This window comes from Dermacentor albipictus, chromosome 3 (genome assembly GCF_038994185.2).
Source record: "Dermacentor albipictus isolate Rhodes 1998 colony chromosome 3, USDA_Dalb.pri_finalv2, whole genome shotgun sequence".
Classification (NCBI taxonomy): domain Eukaryota; kingdom Metazoa; phylum Arthropoda; class Arachnida; order Ixodida; family Ixodidae; genus Dermacentor; species Dermacentor albipictus.
Window position 1 is genome coordinate 37661850 of NC_091823.1, and position 17901 is coordinate 37679750.

Below are 17901 nucleotides of genomic sequence, written 5' to 3' on the forward strand. Positions count from 1 at the left end.
GGGAAGAGATTGATACGACCCGATCTCTTACAGTGATAGCTAGCGTACAAGGTAGATTTTGAAGGGAAAAGAAGATTAAGGAGATGTATACAATAAGCGAGATAAACAACATGTATAACATACCTGATGAAATCGAGCATGCTAGGTGACTATTTCAGGCTGCCCCGTTTAAAAGGGCATGCAAATAAATCATCATCCGCATTCTAATCATCATCAACCTCATCATCATCATCATCGATGAAAATCGCGGAGGCTTCGCGAAAGCGCGTAGCATCTCCACCTTGCTTAATGCAAGTTCAACAACGCTGACTTGAAGCGACGATTCGTGAACAAGTCTGCATATTCAAGCAGCGCCATGTGCAAAAGAAGACATCATGAACTTCCCATGGTGAGTCTTTTCAGCTGCAGTCTTATACGGAGGCACTCTACTTTTTTGATTCGTCAAATGTCACTTCTGCCAGCAAGGTTTCGCCTTTGTCATTACGGCAAACGTCAGCTTCGCGGCTTGACGTCTCCTTTAGTTTGCCTTAACTTGATAGGAACACAATCTGGACAGTCAGTGTGCCTTATAGTGGTAAGCTGACGGATGCCAGCGTAAATAAAAGGGAAAAAAAATCTAGCGCGAGAGAGGATACGTGATTTAGACCTTTCGCGCTTGGAGACAAGATGTCACTGCCGGCGTCAGTCGGGGAGTCCATTTGGAAATCGACAGCTCGAAACTGTCAAGGAAGTGACCTAAAGGAAACGCGACGGGCATTAAGTCTGCTCTGAGCTACCTTGGACGCGCCCTGGCATAGTAATTCTAACAACTCCGCTTTCAACTTATGCTTCCTTCCGTTTCGTTTCAATAGCACGGGTTGGTGCTGTTATCTCTTGTCGTGCCTTGTCTTGTTTCCAAACAGTGGCGCATACCCACTACGGAGGAGGGGCCAAGAAGGAATGGTTTTAGGTATAACTAAAACAAAAACTCAATTTGCATAACAGAGCGTGGGTTAAAGAAATAAATGATAAATGAGGAAAAAAAGTATCGTTAAGAATTTTGCGATAAGAACATAAGAAAGTGAAATAATAGGAATAACTGATAACGTTAGAAATTCAGCAAGGTGCTCTATTTGTGTCTGTAATAAAATTGTAAACTGCGAGAAAATCATCGCTATGGTTGTATCTCAGTGAACCCCTTAAAGGAAAGATTGACTGGCGAGGTTAGCTATAGCCCAGGCTGCCGAAATGAAATTTCTAAGACTTTTCTTTGTCCTGGAAGTCGCTGGCACGAGAAAAAAAAAAGCTTCGATACATAGAAAAATTCGGACGCTTCAGTGATAAATATATATTGCGTACGTCTCTTTGAATAATCATAAATTTTTAGATATGTCTGAACCGTAAGCATGCGGAATCTGCAACCTGAGGGGGGTATATGAGCTTCCCTATGTAAAATAGTGTTGGAAACGAATCTAGCTAGCCCGAAGCATAAGCGTAGAGCTTCTCTTTCTAACGTATGAGAGGTTTAATTTTTTAGGCAGGACCATCGGAAAATAATACGCAGTCGAATTCTAATATCTCTGTACATTTGGCTCGATTTATTTTTTCTCGTCACTTCAACTTTTGTATCTATTATCTGCTGTTGCAGATGCGTGGTGGCAGAGTAGATAATCCCGCAAGAAAATACACTGAAGCACAGGAGGAATTGATGGCATATATAGGCATCAATAACATGTCTGTTAAGCTCTGTTGTTGAAGCTTTTATTATTTTCCTTTTGCTTTCTTTACTAGCTGTCAAACATGAGAAGTTTGAACACTTAAAGAAGGGCAGCTATCCCAAAAATATTGCTAAATTTAATAACATAGGTAATGGAAACAGAGGGCACTGTGAAAACAAGTTTATATCAAAATAACAAAACACAATCCGAACAAATACAGGGTCAAGCACGAAAAAAAAAGACATTTACAAATATTACGCATGGCTCTGCTATTGCAAGCACCAGAGACCAGTGGAGCTGGGGGATGGACACTAAAGTAGTGCCAAACGGCAGACAAGACGCAGGAGCGCCGGCAACGCGTCCCTACGGCGTCCGCCAAAAGCGTCTACTACGGCGTCCAAGCGTGGCCAACGCCGAAGCATACGCCGCGGTTGTCTCCACTCTGTACGGAGTGTCGGGTGAGGAGGACATCGAGGCATCCTAGCAGCCACCGGAGAAGACCGCGCCACAGGAGAGGGCACGCATCTGGGCCGCGTTCCTCGCTCGCGTGCGCGCCACTCCTTCTGCCCTGCTAGGCTCCACCAACCCTCGCCGCGTCACTATGCTGGGCGATGCTATTCTTATGCTCTGCTTTCACTCTCTCTCAGCTCTCTCTTCCCCCGCTCGGAGAAGCTGCGCACGTGAAGAGAAACCCAGCGAGCTTCGAACAGCTCTACTGTAAACAAAACAAAAAGGAGGAGGATTACAAGAGTGCAACAACAAAGACCTGAACGGGTCAATATTGTCCTCTTCAACCAAGATGACAGACTGTGACATTGCTTCACACATTCGCGTTACAGAATGACACCCTGTATTGCCGCAACATGCACCCCGACGAGACCGAGCTGCTACACTCTAAAAAAAGTTTACACCCTTTGGGGTGTATATCTGCCACACAACGACAATCGTCGTCTGCCTTGCTTGCGTTTCCTTTCTTGAAAACACCGCGCCCGCTACTTTGCGTTAAAGGAAATGCGGACAAGACAGATGACGTTTATTCTTGTGTGGCAAGATGCGACTCAAGGGGTGTAAACGTTCCTTAAAGTGTAACACTTTTTCCGTCTCATCTTCGACAAACCGTACTCCATCAACTGCACGATGTCCGCACCTTTGAACACCTTGGCGTTTCTCGGACGTATGACCAAATTCGGCGACGTTTCTTGTGGCGCCTTCTCAACCACTCTGTCAACGCCGGAATAAAACCAGCTGTGCATCCTGCTGGTCTGCTGCAGCCTGTGGATATACCAACCAACCTTTCTTTCGAGTTGTCATTGATCTTCTCGGATAATTCCCTATATCAAAGGGCGGAAATAAGTGGATTGCCGTCGCTACGGACTGTACAACCTGCTATGCTATTACAAGAGCCCTATCCACCACTTGCGCTACAGACGTCGCCAACTTCTTGCTTCCCGACGATATCTTACGCTACGGCGCACCTTGTCAACGTCTCCCCGATCGCGAAAGACACTGTCTTGCCGAAGTCACTGACGATTAACTTTGATCATGTGCTGCTAAACACAAGCTTACTACAGCCTACCTTCCTAAACCTAAGAGTGTTACCGAGCGCCTGAACCAGGCAATAACTAATATGCTCGCAATGTACCTTTGTCAGAAAAGCTGCAATACATTTTTTTTAAATTTCTGAGTTTGCAATACTAAAAAAAACTGTTGTTTTTAAAAGAGCCAACATTAAGTACTGCGTCAAGCTCGTTAGAAGCCCTAGTGAAACGTGGAACATGATTAAGCAAGTATATGCAGACGAGACACTTTTAAGAAGTCGTGTGTTCGAGTGCCACAAAAGATTTCGTGGAGACATTAAGTGCAATACAATTCCAGAGCTGGTCGCCCGTCCACAGCATATACCGATGCAAGCGTGGAGCGTGTAAGGCAGTTATTGCAAGAGGACCTTTGTGTAACTGTGCGCATGATATCAGAACTGGATTTGAATCGTGATGTGTGTCATAAGATTTTACGCGAAGATTTAAGGAAATGGAGACTTCATGGAAAAATCGGCATTCACTCACTAACAGACGAACAGGAAGAGGACAGACGGCGAATTTGTGCTGAACTATTGGATAGAGCCGCACGTGATCCCAGATCTGTGTCAAAGATAATCGCAGGGGATGAAAGTTGGGGCTACCAGTATCATCCTCACACGAAGCGTCAAAGTGCTGAATGGTGAAGTCATGAATCAACAACCTCGAAAAAAGTCAAACAACCTTCTTCTTTCAAAGACAATGTTGATTGCCTTCTTTGATAGCCAAGGATTGGCTCACCATGAGTATGTTCCTCGAGGTCAACCAGTGAACCAAACTCTTTAGATCGAAGTCTTGAAACGTTTGCGAGAAGCAATTCGACGTCGCCACCCTAATTTGTGGCATCCTCAGGACTGGTTCTTACTGCATGACAATGCAAGCCCCATACTGCTTTATCTGTTAACGAGTATCTGGCCAGACATTCTGTTACTGCCATCCCAAATTGGCCATATTCGCCCGACCTCCAACCGTGTGACTTTTTTCTTGTTTCCGCGAGTAAAAATGCGGCTGAAAGGAAAGCCTCGTCAAGATATCGCAGGCATCCAATGGGCTTTGACAAATGAGCTTACAAGCATCGCAGTTACAGATTACCCTGCTTGCTTCCAAGGCCTCCCGAAACGTTGGTAATTGTGTATAGATAGCCAAGGGGACTACTTTGATAGGAGCTAGGATCATTACTTGGTAAGTGCAATCTTCTATCTTTTACTACCTTTGCCCTGGAACTTTTCTGCAAAGGTTTTTGTTTCCTGCAATAAGCGCGACATAGACACTGCTCCACCATTTGTCACAATTTCTTATAATTCCTTGCGCCATTACACACCTGGCTATACTCACCATTTACCTTGTATTCGGCCGTGGGCCGACCTTGCGTTTCGAGCCTCTGCTTCCGCCCACACTTGACTCGACGTCAGAGTACGCTCATGATATCATAGCGACAGCGGGCCAAGCACACCAGATTGCCCGCCTTCGTCTCTGTGCTTCACAGACACACTAAAAGTGGCGTTACAAGCAGCGCCATCACGCGATAATACGGCCCCTACCGCATCCTGCGCCAGGTGACCACTGCCACATATGAAGTGTCTACAGTGGATGCCACCATGTCTTCACCTCTATCTTACACCATCCACGTCAGCCGCCTCAAACCCTACCTTTCTGGAACCAGTGAAAGGAAGCACCTTATCGGTGCGGATCACCAATAAGGCGCTTCTTCCGCCGGGGTTTAATGTCACAGTCTGTTATGTTGTAAGAGGACGTAAAAGAGGATGAAGAGGAAGAAGGTAGCAGAGGAAGAAGGAGACGTTCTCTTCTTCGTCGTCTCCAAGACGACGAAGAAGAATTTGACTATCGCTCTTCTACGCATGCTGGCTCACCCATTAAATTCTATCTGTAAATACACGAGCGCGTTTTCCGCCCCGTAACAATATTATACTCGAAGATAGAGTATTGTTCGCAGACAAAGAGTGAAGCCACTGTGCACGAGAAAATCTTGTAGTCTTTTGAGAGATGACATATGTTTGTTGATAAAGGACCAGTGTCCAAGCATTTCTTGCACATTTCGCAGGCCACAAAGAAGTCACTTCGCATCCGGTGGCGAGTGCGGAAGAGGTGTCAGTGTGACTATAGTGTAACTCAAAAGTCAGTTTACCTGCAACATCATGGCCTACCATACCAGTATTGCTTGGAATGCACTGTAAATGAACGTGACCTCCAGTGAATGTTGCAAGAGTTTATGTCTTGAAGTTTCATTTTTATTACTTTGTTGGTAAGGACAGCGGGCACCTAGCGCTCGTCCAGTCTACCTTCTCTTTCTGTGTAAGTGTTTGTTAAGTCCGCGCTGCAAACATTAATGTTAGCTCCAGCAACAGAGCCCCCGCCTCACCGCACAGAGAGCGTATATAGATGCATTTTTTTTTACATCTGCGAATACAAACATTCATAATGACAGTTTTCTTATGTAAAAGAGTAAGCTTAACATGACTATCCAGCTCTTACCATTTTCGATGTTATTCTGCGGCGAAAGACTTGCACTTAATTCTGCGATGTAAAAGGCACGCTCCCGAATATCCACAATTAACACTTTAACCGGCTACATAAATATTATTGGATATGCCTTCTTTATTGGTTGCCTTTTCGCCTTCCTTGCCTCAGATGAGTATTAAGCTGAGTTTTATAAATATGTGAGAGCAATGCATATATAACATACACAAACACCAAATCGTTTACGGGTTTGTTATAGTTTATAGGGCAGAAAAGTGACAAATTCAAAGTTTGGTGACGCCACTATTAAGAATGTAGTGGTACTGACTTCAAGACGAACAAAAAAGCCCATCTTTCGCAGTGACTCATGTTGCAATGACATTCTGTTGCCCAGCACGAGGTCACAGGAACAATTACCGGCCATTGTGGCGGCATTACGACTGCAGCGAAATGTAAAATTCTCGTGTCTCTGGTTTATTTTGCCCGTTAAAAGACCCCTGAGGTGGTCAATATTAATCCGGAGATATTCATCACGGCGTATCTCATAGCAATTGAGTCGCTTTGAGAATCAAACCGCATCGCTACTCCATCAATCAATGAAAACACCTGCCCCAAGAATCAGCTGCCAAGGGCGCCTGTTAACTTCTGACGCTGGAAAACGCGAGGAACGCCGCGTATCCTTAGCTCATCGCAGTCGCTCTACGACAGCTGTACCATGTCCACACAACTTACATGTGTAAGGTTACTGTACAACCGAGAGTAAATATAGAAGCGGAGCTCTTAATGTTCTGGCATTTGCGTCATTAGAACGCTTTCATTGGGTTTAAGATGTTGTTTACCAGAAAGCTCAAAATTAATGTAATCAGTGGTAGGCTATTCACTACAGTTTGAGGTACTTAGTACGGTGGAGGTTGATTGAGGTAACCTGTACGGTGGAGGTTGATTCTTCTGTTGAATATAGAAAATTGCGCAGATTCAAAATTTTTTTGTCGCGTCGGGCTATGTACGCCAAGACTACCACTGCGTGAAAAGACGTGTAGATAACGGCTGAAATTCACGTGGTGACTGATTCGTCGTTTTAAATTAGAACTTCTTTATATTTCATCGTAATTATGGGAATGGTAGCTAATGTGCTCAAGTAGCATCGAGGTTAAAAAAACGGTTTTATGTTCAAGTAGCCGCTTAACGTTAGGTAAATGTGGACTAAGCAAGTTGTATTCGTTTGCTGCAGTTGAGAACAACTACTTGAATGCCCCAGACCTACAAATATGCAGACACGCGTTTAATAAGAAGGTACTTGACTACGTCCAAGTAATATTCACAAATGCTGCCTTAACTTGGCTTCGAGTGAGCACTTTCCAGCACTTACACCCTCAGAAAACTCTTTGAGAGTGATAAGCGATGTTCACCTGCATATAATGAAACAGCAATTCTTTCGTGTGACTAACGGTGCCTCAGGCATACAAACTCATGGCTAAACGGAAACTCATTCTGTCAGCCTTGCGCACGAAGTGCAAGGAAAGCTGTCAGCGTGTCCCCTAATCCGACAGGCAAGCCTTTCGGCGTGCGGTTCTCCTTGGAGCTATTTGTTATTGGATGAGAATGCCGTGCTGCGCTGTCGATCCACCGCGCTGACACGCAAAACCTATCGTCGTGTAATATTGAGTTGGCATTCGAGCACTCTTGCGATTACAGAAGGACTAGATTCTTTAGAGAGACGCTGTCAGAGCTTCAAGCATCGTATTTATCAAGTCCTGTCCGTTTACGACCTTCGAGTAGAGAAAACAGCAGCGCATAATTCGTTCACGAAGCCCCGCGATCTCATTTGGTGACACTCATTAAGCAGGTATCGGAGGCAAAAAGAAACTGGGTCACGTCGGGCTCCTTCGGAGTTAACGCCAACAGCGATAGCACGTCGCCATTTGACAACATGGAGGCCCGCGAGTGGCCCACACGCTGAAAAATTCCGTCTTGACAGAGAGTTTTGTCTCACCGCCACGTGAAGAGCGAAGTACCACAGGTGTTGTTCACATAGAGTTTTCTGGTGATTAATGCTCCACGTAGCGTCATTTCTTGGCGTCCACTGCTTGAAGATCGCATGAGTATAAATTCATTCTGATCCGGCTACGCTTGCACAATTACGTTAGAAATCAGCTTCCGTCGATTGGGGTAAACTGTCACTTCGACTTAGAGATGCAAAAGGTGCAGGTTGGGTTGATCCAGAAATAAGGTTCCCATCTATTTTAGAAATAGACAACGTTGTTTATTCCCATAGCAATTTACATAATAGGAAAGATGAAACATTGCTCTGTTTTTCTACACAATCGACATCTTTTTCTACGCATTTTGGTAGACGGTGCTCCAATTTCTGTATTCCAATGTCGTAGAACTCCGCCTCAAACACGTTGAGGAAACATTTCACCTCTTCTTTGACTTTATCGTCGCTCCGTAAGCGTTGGGCATTCAAATGTTCCTTTAACTTGAGGAACAAGTGATAGTCACTAGGCGCGAGGTCGGGACTGTACGGTGGGTGGGGCATGACAGTTCACCCAAAGTTTTTCAAAAGTTCCTGTGTTCGACGGGAGACATGAGGTTGGGCGTTGTCGTGAAGCAGCGTTACACCGGCCGCCAGTCGTCCTCTCCGGTGGTTCTGGGAACCTCCATATCGGACGACTGCTGAGCCAAGAATGAGAGGCGAAGCGAAGCGCGGTTCGGGGAAACCGAGAGTGGGGGAACAGCCGCGCGCAGCAGGGTTGCCGGATTTCGCCTCGCCCCTTCCCATGAGGCTGGACCTCTTTGGGAACCGAATTTCTGGATCAAGCCTCGTATAATGTAACACTTTATTTCTCTCACCGCCTTGTGCCCAAAGCGTCCGATATGGTTGATACCCCTAAATTTACCTTTATTTTACAGCGCAGCTCGTAGCCCCGTTCCTGCGGCGAGCGTCGGCGTCGGCGGCATAACCGAACGAGCGAGCACAGCGAAAGATGAAAGAGCGAACGCGGAGCGGGGGATGAAGGACGTGAGCCGCGAACTGCAGTGAACTCCGCGCGGGAAACTGGTGTCATGCGGCCACACCCGACCACTCAATGTGGACTCGAACCTGCTCTCAGCCGGACCGCTCGTTTCGTACTATCGTCTGCTCGTGTCAGCTCTCGCTCGAACTCGTTTTGGTTTGCTTGGTTTGGTCACGTTCGCGCTTGTTTGGGTTGTCAAAGTTTGCGATTGTTTCGTAATCTCATTGTATGCGCGAAGCTAATTGTGTAGTAGTTTCTGGAAGCCACGTGGCACCAGCAATTACACTGGAACCTTCGACGAGTCATGTATAAGAGCCGACGTGATTGATCCGCAGATCAGATTTTCGACGGTCGCCGACTCTGCGACATGTCTCTCTCAAATTCCTTGTCTCAATATATCGCGAAATGGATACACTTATAGAGCTTCGCTAAATTTTCGCATTGTGGAGTATATATAGTAATCGCCGGTGAATTTCTTTTTCTCTCTGGTTATTCACACGATTCAATTCCTTCCAGATAATTCACCGCTCCCATCATCCTAGTGATAACCTAGGCGAAATGGAACATAATATCTCATTATCTCGGTTATTATATCGCGCAAATAAACCTTTGAGGAGGCATGATGTAGATGAGACAAAGAAAAACGCAAGGACAGAAAAGTTGAAAGAGTCAGCGCACGTTACAATTGACTGCTAATAGAAAGCTTCGTGAGGGAGAGGGAGAGACATCATGGGTGATGTGACTGATTGGTGCATCGGTGTACTGCCCCTAAGCAACCCTGGGGCTATGAGAGACACCGTAGAGTGGAGCGTTCCGGACTAGTTTTGACCACCCATGGTCGCTTGACGTGCACATAAATCTAAGTATTACACGAATGCTCTTGCATTTCGCCCGATCCAAATGCGGCCGCCCCTGCCGGGAATCGCACACGCGAACTTGGGCTCAGCAGCAGACCGTCATGGCTACTGCGCCACCGTGCAAGTGTGAGTGGTGTGCATGCGAAGCTATGAAAGCACGTGAATGAAGCACTGCCTTTGCTAAAAATAGCCAGTATGCTTTTTTTTAACAACCAGTTTAGCAAACCTGAATTTCCTCCGGATAACCTTCTTGCCTTCCCCCCCTCCCAGTTCTTTCTCTATTTTCTACGTGTTTTTCATTCTTTTTTTTACATTCCTCCAACTGTTCACCAACAAGCCAAACCGTTGCATGTGAGGCGCGGGTATGGAATATTGGAAGCCATCCTCGTAGCATTTCTAGTCCTCAAGGTTCACATGAAGGCGCGCGAGGACGACAGGTGCCCCTACAAAATAAATTAAACGATAGATGCTTTTAGAAAGCATTGTTCTGCGAAATTACCATAAATATGCGGCAATACGTTCTCCGAAAATGTAGCGAAGAAAAAAGAAAAGAATAGCAGGTGCGATTTGCAAGGTTAATACATAGCAAGAGAGGTGAGGAGGAGTCCACCAATGTGTCTGATTACACAAATAGCTCGAGTTTCCAGTATTAATAAGAAATTCAGCTGAGGGGACAAGGGAGCGAAGCGTGGCTTAGTTTTGAAGCCTCCATTTTTGAAACTTCTCACACTAAAGGGCAGCAAAGAGAGGATAGAAAACACGGGAAATTGGCAAGTGGCTCTGACCATCCTGAATGCTGTCATCTGATTTCTTTACACCGCAGGTATTTATGCGCTCTTTCAAGGAAGAAAGGAAGAGAAAGGACACGTGCCTAAATTTTGTCTTCTTACATTTATTTTAGGTACTCGTGCTATACAATCTTGATCTAATATATATATATATATATATATATATATATATATATATATATATATATATATATATATATATATATATATATATATATATATATATATGCTGACAAGAACCCATTGTTCCCCGTTACAGAACTTCGGGATTGTTTAAATATTGTCTGAAAAGGGATATTTTCAAAGGTATATTGCGAAGTTCCATCTATTTGGCATTGATTAGCTTCAAAGAGTATTAGAACGTGGGAGGACTTTGTGTCTAATGTTGATCACGCAGGCCCCAGACCTTAGCCGGAGGCTTACATCAAGTCCTGGATTCGCTTGACATAATATCAGTTCTCCTGCAAATTCAACGAGATTAAGGTCATCGTAGTGGAAATAACAATTCCTGTTTCTCAAAGGAATTGCTTTTACAAAAGTTTTCTGGTTATTGAACAGTAGACGAAGACTTCTTTTTGAATTGCATATTTAAGATGAGAAAATTGCTTCAATGTCAAGAATAGTAGCCGACGCTTCTGTGCTTATTGCATCGGGAGTGGAAGTGCAGCAAGATTGAACAAGATGGCTCGCACAGAGTCCGGTGCTATACAACGTTCCGTCCATTGGTATTGCGGGGTGAATGAGGGCTATTGCTCGGAGTTCGAATCTAATTGCGCCTCTATGCTGGCGCGCGCAATACCAATGTTTGAACAGTGCTTGAGTTGGTTGATCTTCGTTTAGCTTCGACAGAAAGAGAGCGAGATGGATAAAGTTCTTTAACGTAAGGCCGAGTGTCCAGTGTTAAGAACGGCCCGCTGAGGTGCAAGTTTTGCCAGCTAGACGAAAGAAAAGCAATTGTTGATGAGTTTACCAGGGTGCATTAGTGCCTCAACAGCAACACGCAGACACATGCAGACACGTCTCCATTATTGTTGCTGTTTTATTTGCACGAAAGCAATAGCACTAGTCACGTGCACCGAGCATCCCGCATGTTTTTCTTTGGCGCAGCTATGCCTATTTTCTGGCTAGAATTCTCGGCACATAAAAAGCGTAGTGTATGCACTCTGTGCCAGATTGTTTTTTACAGCGAAAGCGTATACGGCTAGCGGATTCGTCCGTCCGTCGCCTGTACGCCAAAAGCTCTTTCATACGTGGGCCGATCCTTAAGATAGTCTAATGCCGGGCCGACCCGCGGCAGAGGTGCAGTTCGCCATTAGGGTCCCACATTCACAGCTTCGTTGGTCATCCTTCTTCACAGAGTGGAAGGGCACTGATTTTTTTAGTTTTTGTTTTTCATTTCGTGACTCTACAGATAAAGATGGTTCTGATAACGGGCGCTGTGATTGAGCGTTTCCACATGGCCAATACAGCACGCTCCGGCTACGCGTATTCTATATGGTATGTTATGCCTGAGCTAAGTGATGCTCTATTCCTATGGCTATTTATATTCCTGCTTTTTTTATATTCCTTATTTTCTTTTGATTTTTCCCTACTCTCTTTGTCGTTGGAATTTACTCCTGACGTTGGGATAGCCGGTCTTTCGGTGGCTTTTTCCCGCATCTCACCATTCTATGAACAAACGAGCACTACGTCACACTTGATATTCCATGGGTGGGTATCGGTGGCATAAGAGAGTCGATACTATATCTTTATTATGGAATCGCTTGATTCTAATCGCACTCGTTCATTGAACAGAGAGAGTGCCGTGATAAAGCAAGATTCACCCTACGGACAGAGCCGAAGGTCGTTATGCAGGTCTCTCAAGGTGCCAACTTCTTTTTAGCTAAAGTGGTCCTGTCTATAACAAACACACATCAACCTGCACCAGTAGTGTGCCACTCCTGCTGCGACGTCAGCACACTGTATACGAGCTAAGGCGGCTGGCCAACAGCACATAAAGCCATGCAAGAACCACACTACAATCCGTCGCGTGGCAGCTCAGTGCGTAAGGCGATGCGCCGCTGAGTACAAGGTAGTGAGTTGGACACCCGACAGCAGCGGCTGCGTTGCAATGGAGGCGAAATGCAAATATGCGTGTGTATATTGAATTAGGCGTAAGTTAAGGGAATGACAACACATCTATATGGTATGAATGTTTCCGTACAACAGAAAGCGTGCCAGTCAGAGTGTGGAATCATGCAGTGGTAACGCGGAAGGCGTGACACATTTATTGTATCACAATTTTTTTAAATCTGCAGTGAGGCTGTAGCCGTTCGCTGGAAGCATGCAGGAAACAGTGATATATGAACGTGATAGGGATTAAATGCCGGCTTTGGTTTTACTTACTGGTTTTTGATACTTTTTTGACCTTGGGCCCGTGGCCTCGTGCTTCTGATATGGGCAAGGCTACAAAGGCGCTGCTGCGTTTTTTGAAATGCATCAGCCTGTATGACCACCTGTGACTAACTCAGCGATGAACGCTTGTCTGTGTAACTGCGCAAAGTGCGGATTTCTCTCTTCCTTCTCCTCTTTCAATCCCGTTTCCCCGTTCCCCAGTGCTGGTTAGCCTACAGGGCTCAGCCTGGTTAAACCTACCTTGCCCTTATGACTCCTCCTCCCTCCCTCCCTCCCTCCCTCCCTCCCTCCCTCCCTCCCTCCCTCCCTCCCTCCCTCCCTCCCTCCCTCCCTCCTTGCCGGTTTAAGATTATAATTTCTACTTAAATTGCAAGCAGTTCTATCACTTTCATCGGTATAAAACATGGCCATTTTATTTCCATCAATGTCTCACGACACATTCTGGCCAGTTGTCAGTCCTGTTAAAGAAACCCAGTTGATCAAAATGAACCCGAGCCCCGTGTATACTGTGCTCCTTATGACCCACTGTGTATTTTATCGCATTAAAGTTTACAATTTGATTAACAACGCCACAAATGAAGCTCACAAGAACGGAAGCACTTCTGCGGTCCGGAAGCGCACGAAATCTCATCCTGTGGTCCAACCTTCAATGTTGCAGCCTTCGCCGGGCAAAGACTTGTTTGTTTATGTAGGGTGCAAACGGATGACAGACGCTTGAGTTGCTGTTTAAGTAAGGGATGAGGTTGCGAGGATTCCACTTCCTGGAGAGCATTGGGAATTAAGTTGCCTTTCCTGAGAAACCACCTTTCGTTACTTTTGTAAGGGCACGCTGAGATGTCACTAAGAAAATAAACATCCCCGATCTGGTTTACTTTCATGCAAGCTTTGTTAGAAAAACACACTGCTTGAAACGTTTCTAGGTCAATAAAAATGAAGAAACGAAGTCGCCTCGCTAATAAAAAGTAAAATGAAATCTTATATTGATGGAACGCTTCAAGGAGCACAATGCGTTGGCGGGCTAGTTGGTGCGAATCCATGAATACTTTGTTTAGCGCAAAACGACAGACACAAGACAGGACAAGGCGCTACTCTCAACTGACATCATTTTATTGCGTCGCTAAAATTATGTCAGTTGAGAGTAGCGCCTTGTCCTGTCGTTTTTCTTGTGTCTGTCGTTTTGAGCTAAACAAAGTATTCATGGCTTCAAGGGAAAAAGAAGATTTGTAATGAAAAGAAGAATATAAAGTCTACTTGGTTAATTAACATTTATTCTGTAAGTTTTATGAGTTATCATATACAATTTGAACTCTCTTAAACTACGCGTGAGAGCTCTTGAATGGTACTAAGTTATCTTATAATTGTTGTTTGTTTGTTTGCTTGAGCTTGAGATCTTTGAGATTATTCGTTAAAAGAAAAGGGGTAGCTGGTACAACTGATGATCACTCCTGCGCAAACATTTTGAAAAGCAATCTTTCAAGAGAAACTTCAGTTTTAGCCCGATAATGTGTCTCTGTTGCACGAGAACTATATTTTTATAGTATTCAACAGTTTCTCCGAAAGCGATCGGTAAGTCTCATTTCTATCGTTTCTTCTTTTTCTTTTCCGCAGAAAATATCAGTGCATCCTATGAGTTCCAAATGTCTTGCAGGACAATAGAAGCGATGACGACAATCTGAAATGCAACAGTAATATCTCACAGACTATGAGCAAAGGGTTATGAAGCATGCTAATTGACTATAACATATTGCCACGACAAACTTGGTGACATTCAAGTTGCGCGCCCTTTGCATTGGGCGCTGTGCACGCCGTACAGTGGCGTTGTTCAGCAACAACAGGCAGCGATCTTCGTGGCACGGGCAGCCAGTTGGACCCGGCTCGCACGCGCCACGCGCACGAGGTGTCACGCGAGGAGAAGAGGAAGACGGTTCGAGCCCAGCTTGAGAACGCGAGTGCCGCGGATTTCTGCACGACCTCAGTGACTTTACTTGTGGGCACAAGTTCGCCTTTAATAAATATCCTTGTTTTACTAACATCGTTACATTTCTGGTGGAGGTGCGGGGTATGAGTCGAAGCCCCACGAACGAAAGTCAGCGTAGCCCCGACAACCCGCGAGTCCATCCCGTGGAACTGACACCTGTACACCAGCGGACCAGCCGCCGTCTTCGAGGTGACTCGCCCGAATTCGGCCCTCTTCTCTTCTTGCCAAGAGAAACTCCCACAACGGACGCCGCCACCATGACTACCCAGGTAACACCGGCACAGCTAGTCGTAAGCCAACCTCGCAAGCCGCCAACATTCCATGGTGACTCGTTCGAAGACGTGGAAGATTGGTTGGAACTGTTCGAGAGAGTGGCGAGCTTTAATGAATGGAATGAAAGACAAAAGCTCCGTAACGTATATTTCGCGTTGGAAGACTTCGCAAAAACGTGGTATGAAAACCACGAACCCTCTTTGACCTCTTGGGAGGAATTTCGCCGACAACTGCTAGCAACGTACGCGAGCACGGATCGTAAAGAAAAGGCGGAAATCGCACTTCAAGCCAGAAGCCAGCTCACAAACGAGAACGTGGCGATGTACATCGAGGACATGTCCCGCCTGTTCAAGCGTGCTGATCCCACCATGAATGAAGATAAGAAGCTGCGCCATCTCATGCGTGGAGTAAAGCAGGAACTCTTCGCAGTTCTCGTCCGCAACCCACCGCGCACGGTCGCCGAGTTCAGATGTGAAGCAACGACCATCGAAAAGACACTGGAACAGCGGGCTCGGCAATACAACCGTGAGGCAAGCTGCGCACCTGTCCATGTCTTCCCTGGAGGCCTGCCAAACGACCTGGAAGCCCTGCGGGAGCTTGTCCGGTCAGTGATCAGGGAAGAGCTCAACAAGTTGCAGATACCTCAGGCTCCAGCTGCGCTATCTATCGTCGACGTTGTCCGGGACGAACTCAGGAACGTCATACGGGATCCAGAGCGTGAGCCACAGCCGACGCGGCGCACCCCAACGTACGCCGACGTACTCAGGCAACCCGCGGTACACAGCAGTGGATCAGTTGCGACGACCGTTCCCTACCCGTCGACAGTACGCAGTGCACCTCGTCTACTGGAACCACCGGCTGCCTATCAGCCTTTAGCACGCAGTGCACCTCGTTTCGAGGAACAAAGGCCCCGCAAAAGTGACGTCTGGCGTGACCACGAGCGCAGGCCTCTGTGTTTCCACTGCGGAGAAGCGGGTCACCTGTATAGGTTCTGCCCGTACCGTCAAGTTGGGTTAAGGGGTTTTCCCTTAAGCGCACCATGCCCCCGAAACGGTGAACGGCCAGCGGAGATCGAAGAATACTTGTCGACGCGCCAAAGCCCCGTTACTCCTCGCCAACATCAACCACGGGCACCGTCGCCCATGCGCTACCGATCGCCTAGCCCACGCGCGTCTCCAAGATTGCCTAGGCGTCGTTCACCAAGCCCGCACCAGGAAAACTGAAGCAAGCGACCTGTGGAGGTGAGGCCGCTGATAACCAGAGTTTCGAAGATCCTCCAACGCGATTCCAGTGCGGTGACGAGATAATTCCAGTCTACAGGTGCAGGAACGAAACGATTACGTCAGATTTGCGGTTGATAATAGACGGATGCGAGCTGAATGCCTTAGTCGACACCGGCGCTGATTATTCAGTAGTAAGCTTCAAGATGGCGAAGCACCTTAAAAAAGTTGTGACGAAGTGGACTGGCCCGCAGATACGCACGGCAGGCGGCCATCTTATTACGCCCCTTGGCCGATGCACCGCAAGACTTACGATCAAAGGCTTCACATACGTTTCTGACTTTATTGTACTGCCAGAATGTTCACGGGAACTTATATTGGGAATGGATTTTCTACAAGCTAACGGCGCCATAATTAACCTACGTAGGGCCAGTGTATCTTTCTCGACAAAACAAGCTATACCTGTGGAAGAATCGGAGGAGCGACGTCTCGCTGCACTGCGCGTCGTTGACGATGACGTAACTGTGCCGCCACGCTGCAGTATAATGGTTCTTGTGGAGAATGAAAGATTTTCTGACCGCGAAGGCATAGCAGATGGAAACATAGAGCTCCTTTTTAACAAAGGCATTTGTGTGGCTCGGGGCCTTGTTCAGTTAAGCGATGGCCGTGCAAATGTCGCACTTACAAATTTCGGTAATGAATTCCAACACATCGCACAAGGAACAGCTATTGCCTATTTCCACGAGTTCTGTGAAGCGACCGAATTATGCAGCCTAACTACGTCAACTGCCCTACCAGGAACCTGCAGTGTCGACAGATCAATTACCGTGAACCCGAGACTCCCTGAAGCCCAAAAGAAACAGATATATGCCCTGATAAAGGATTTTTCTGACTGCTTCTCCACGTCCTCGAAGGTACGGCGCACGTCTGTTACGAAGCACAGAATCATAACAGAGGACGCCACAAGACCGGTATGCCAGCACCCGTATCGAGTGTCACCAAAAGAAAGGGAGATCATCAAGAAGCAAGTAGAGGAGATGCTTTCAGATGACGTTATTCAGCCTTCCAGCAGTCCATGGGCGTCTCCGGTAGTGCTGGTTAAGAAAAAAGATAACACGCTTCGATTCTGCGTCGACTACCGTAAACTGAACAGCGTAACCAAGCGGGATGTGTACCCCCTTCCGCGTATCGACGATACGTTAGATCGGCTCCGATGTGCAAAGTTTTTCTCCTCCCTGGATCTCAAGAGTGGATATTGGCAAATAGAGGTGGATGAACGGGACCGTGAAAAGACAGCATTCGTAACCCCTGATGGCCTCTACGAATTTAAAGCACTTCCATTCGGCCTCTGTTCCGCACCGGCAACTTTCCAGCGAATGATGGACTCTGTGCTTGCAGGATTGAAATGGCAGTCATGCTTAGTGTATTTGGATGATGTGGTCGTATTTTCCACCACATTTGACCAACATCTAGAGCGCCTGCGACTAGTGTTAGAAGCTATTCGCGCAGCAGACTTGACAATTAAGCCGGAAAAATGTCAATTCGGCTTCGATGAACTTCGGTTTCTCGGGCACGTCATCAGTGCTGAAGGCGTTCGGCCAGATCCCGAAAAGACAGCAGCTGTT

At 46.4% G+C, this 17901-nt stretch overlaps 1 long non-coding RNA gene across 1 annotated transcript in view; it reads left to right on the top strand.

Moving 5' to 3' along the window:
- Window positions 1–314: 314 nt before the first annotated feature.
- The window catches only part of LOC139057837 (uncharacterized), a 50388-nt gene continuing 32801 nt past the window's right edge, over window positions 315–17901 (top strand). The window contains exon 1 of the long non-coding RNA XR_011513034.1: window positions 315–388. This is a non-coding gene — a long non-coding RNA (uncharacterized lncRNA). The remainder of the gene's footprint in view (window positions 389–17901) is intronic.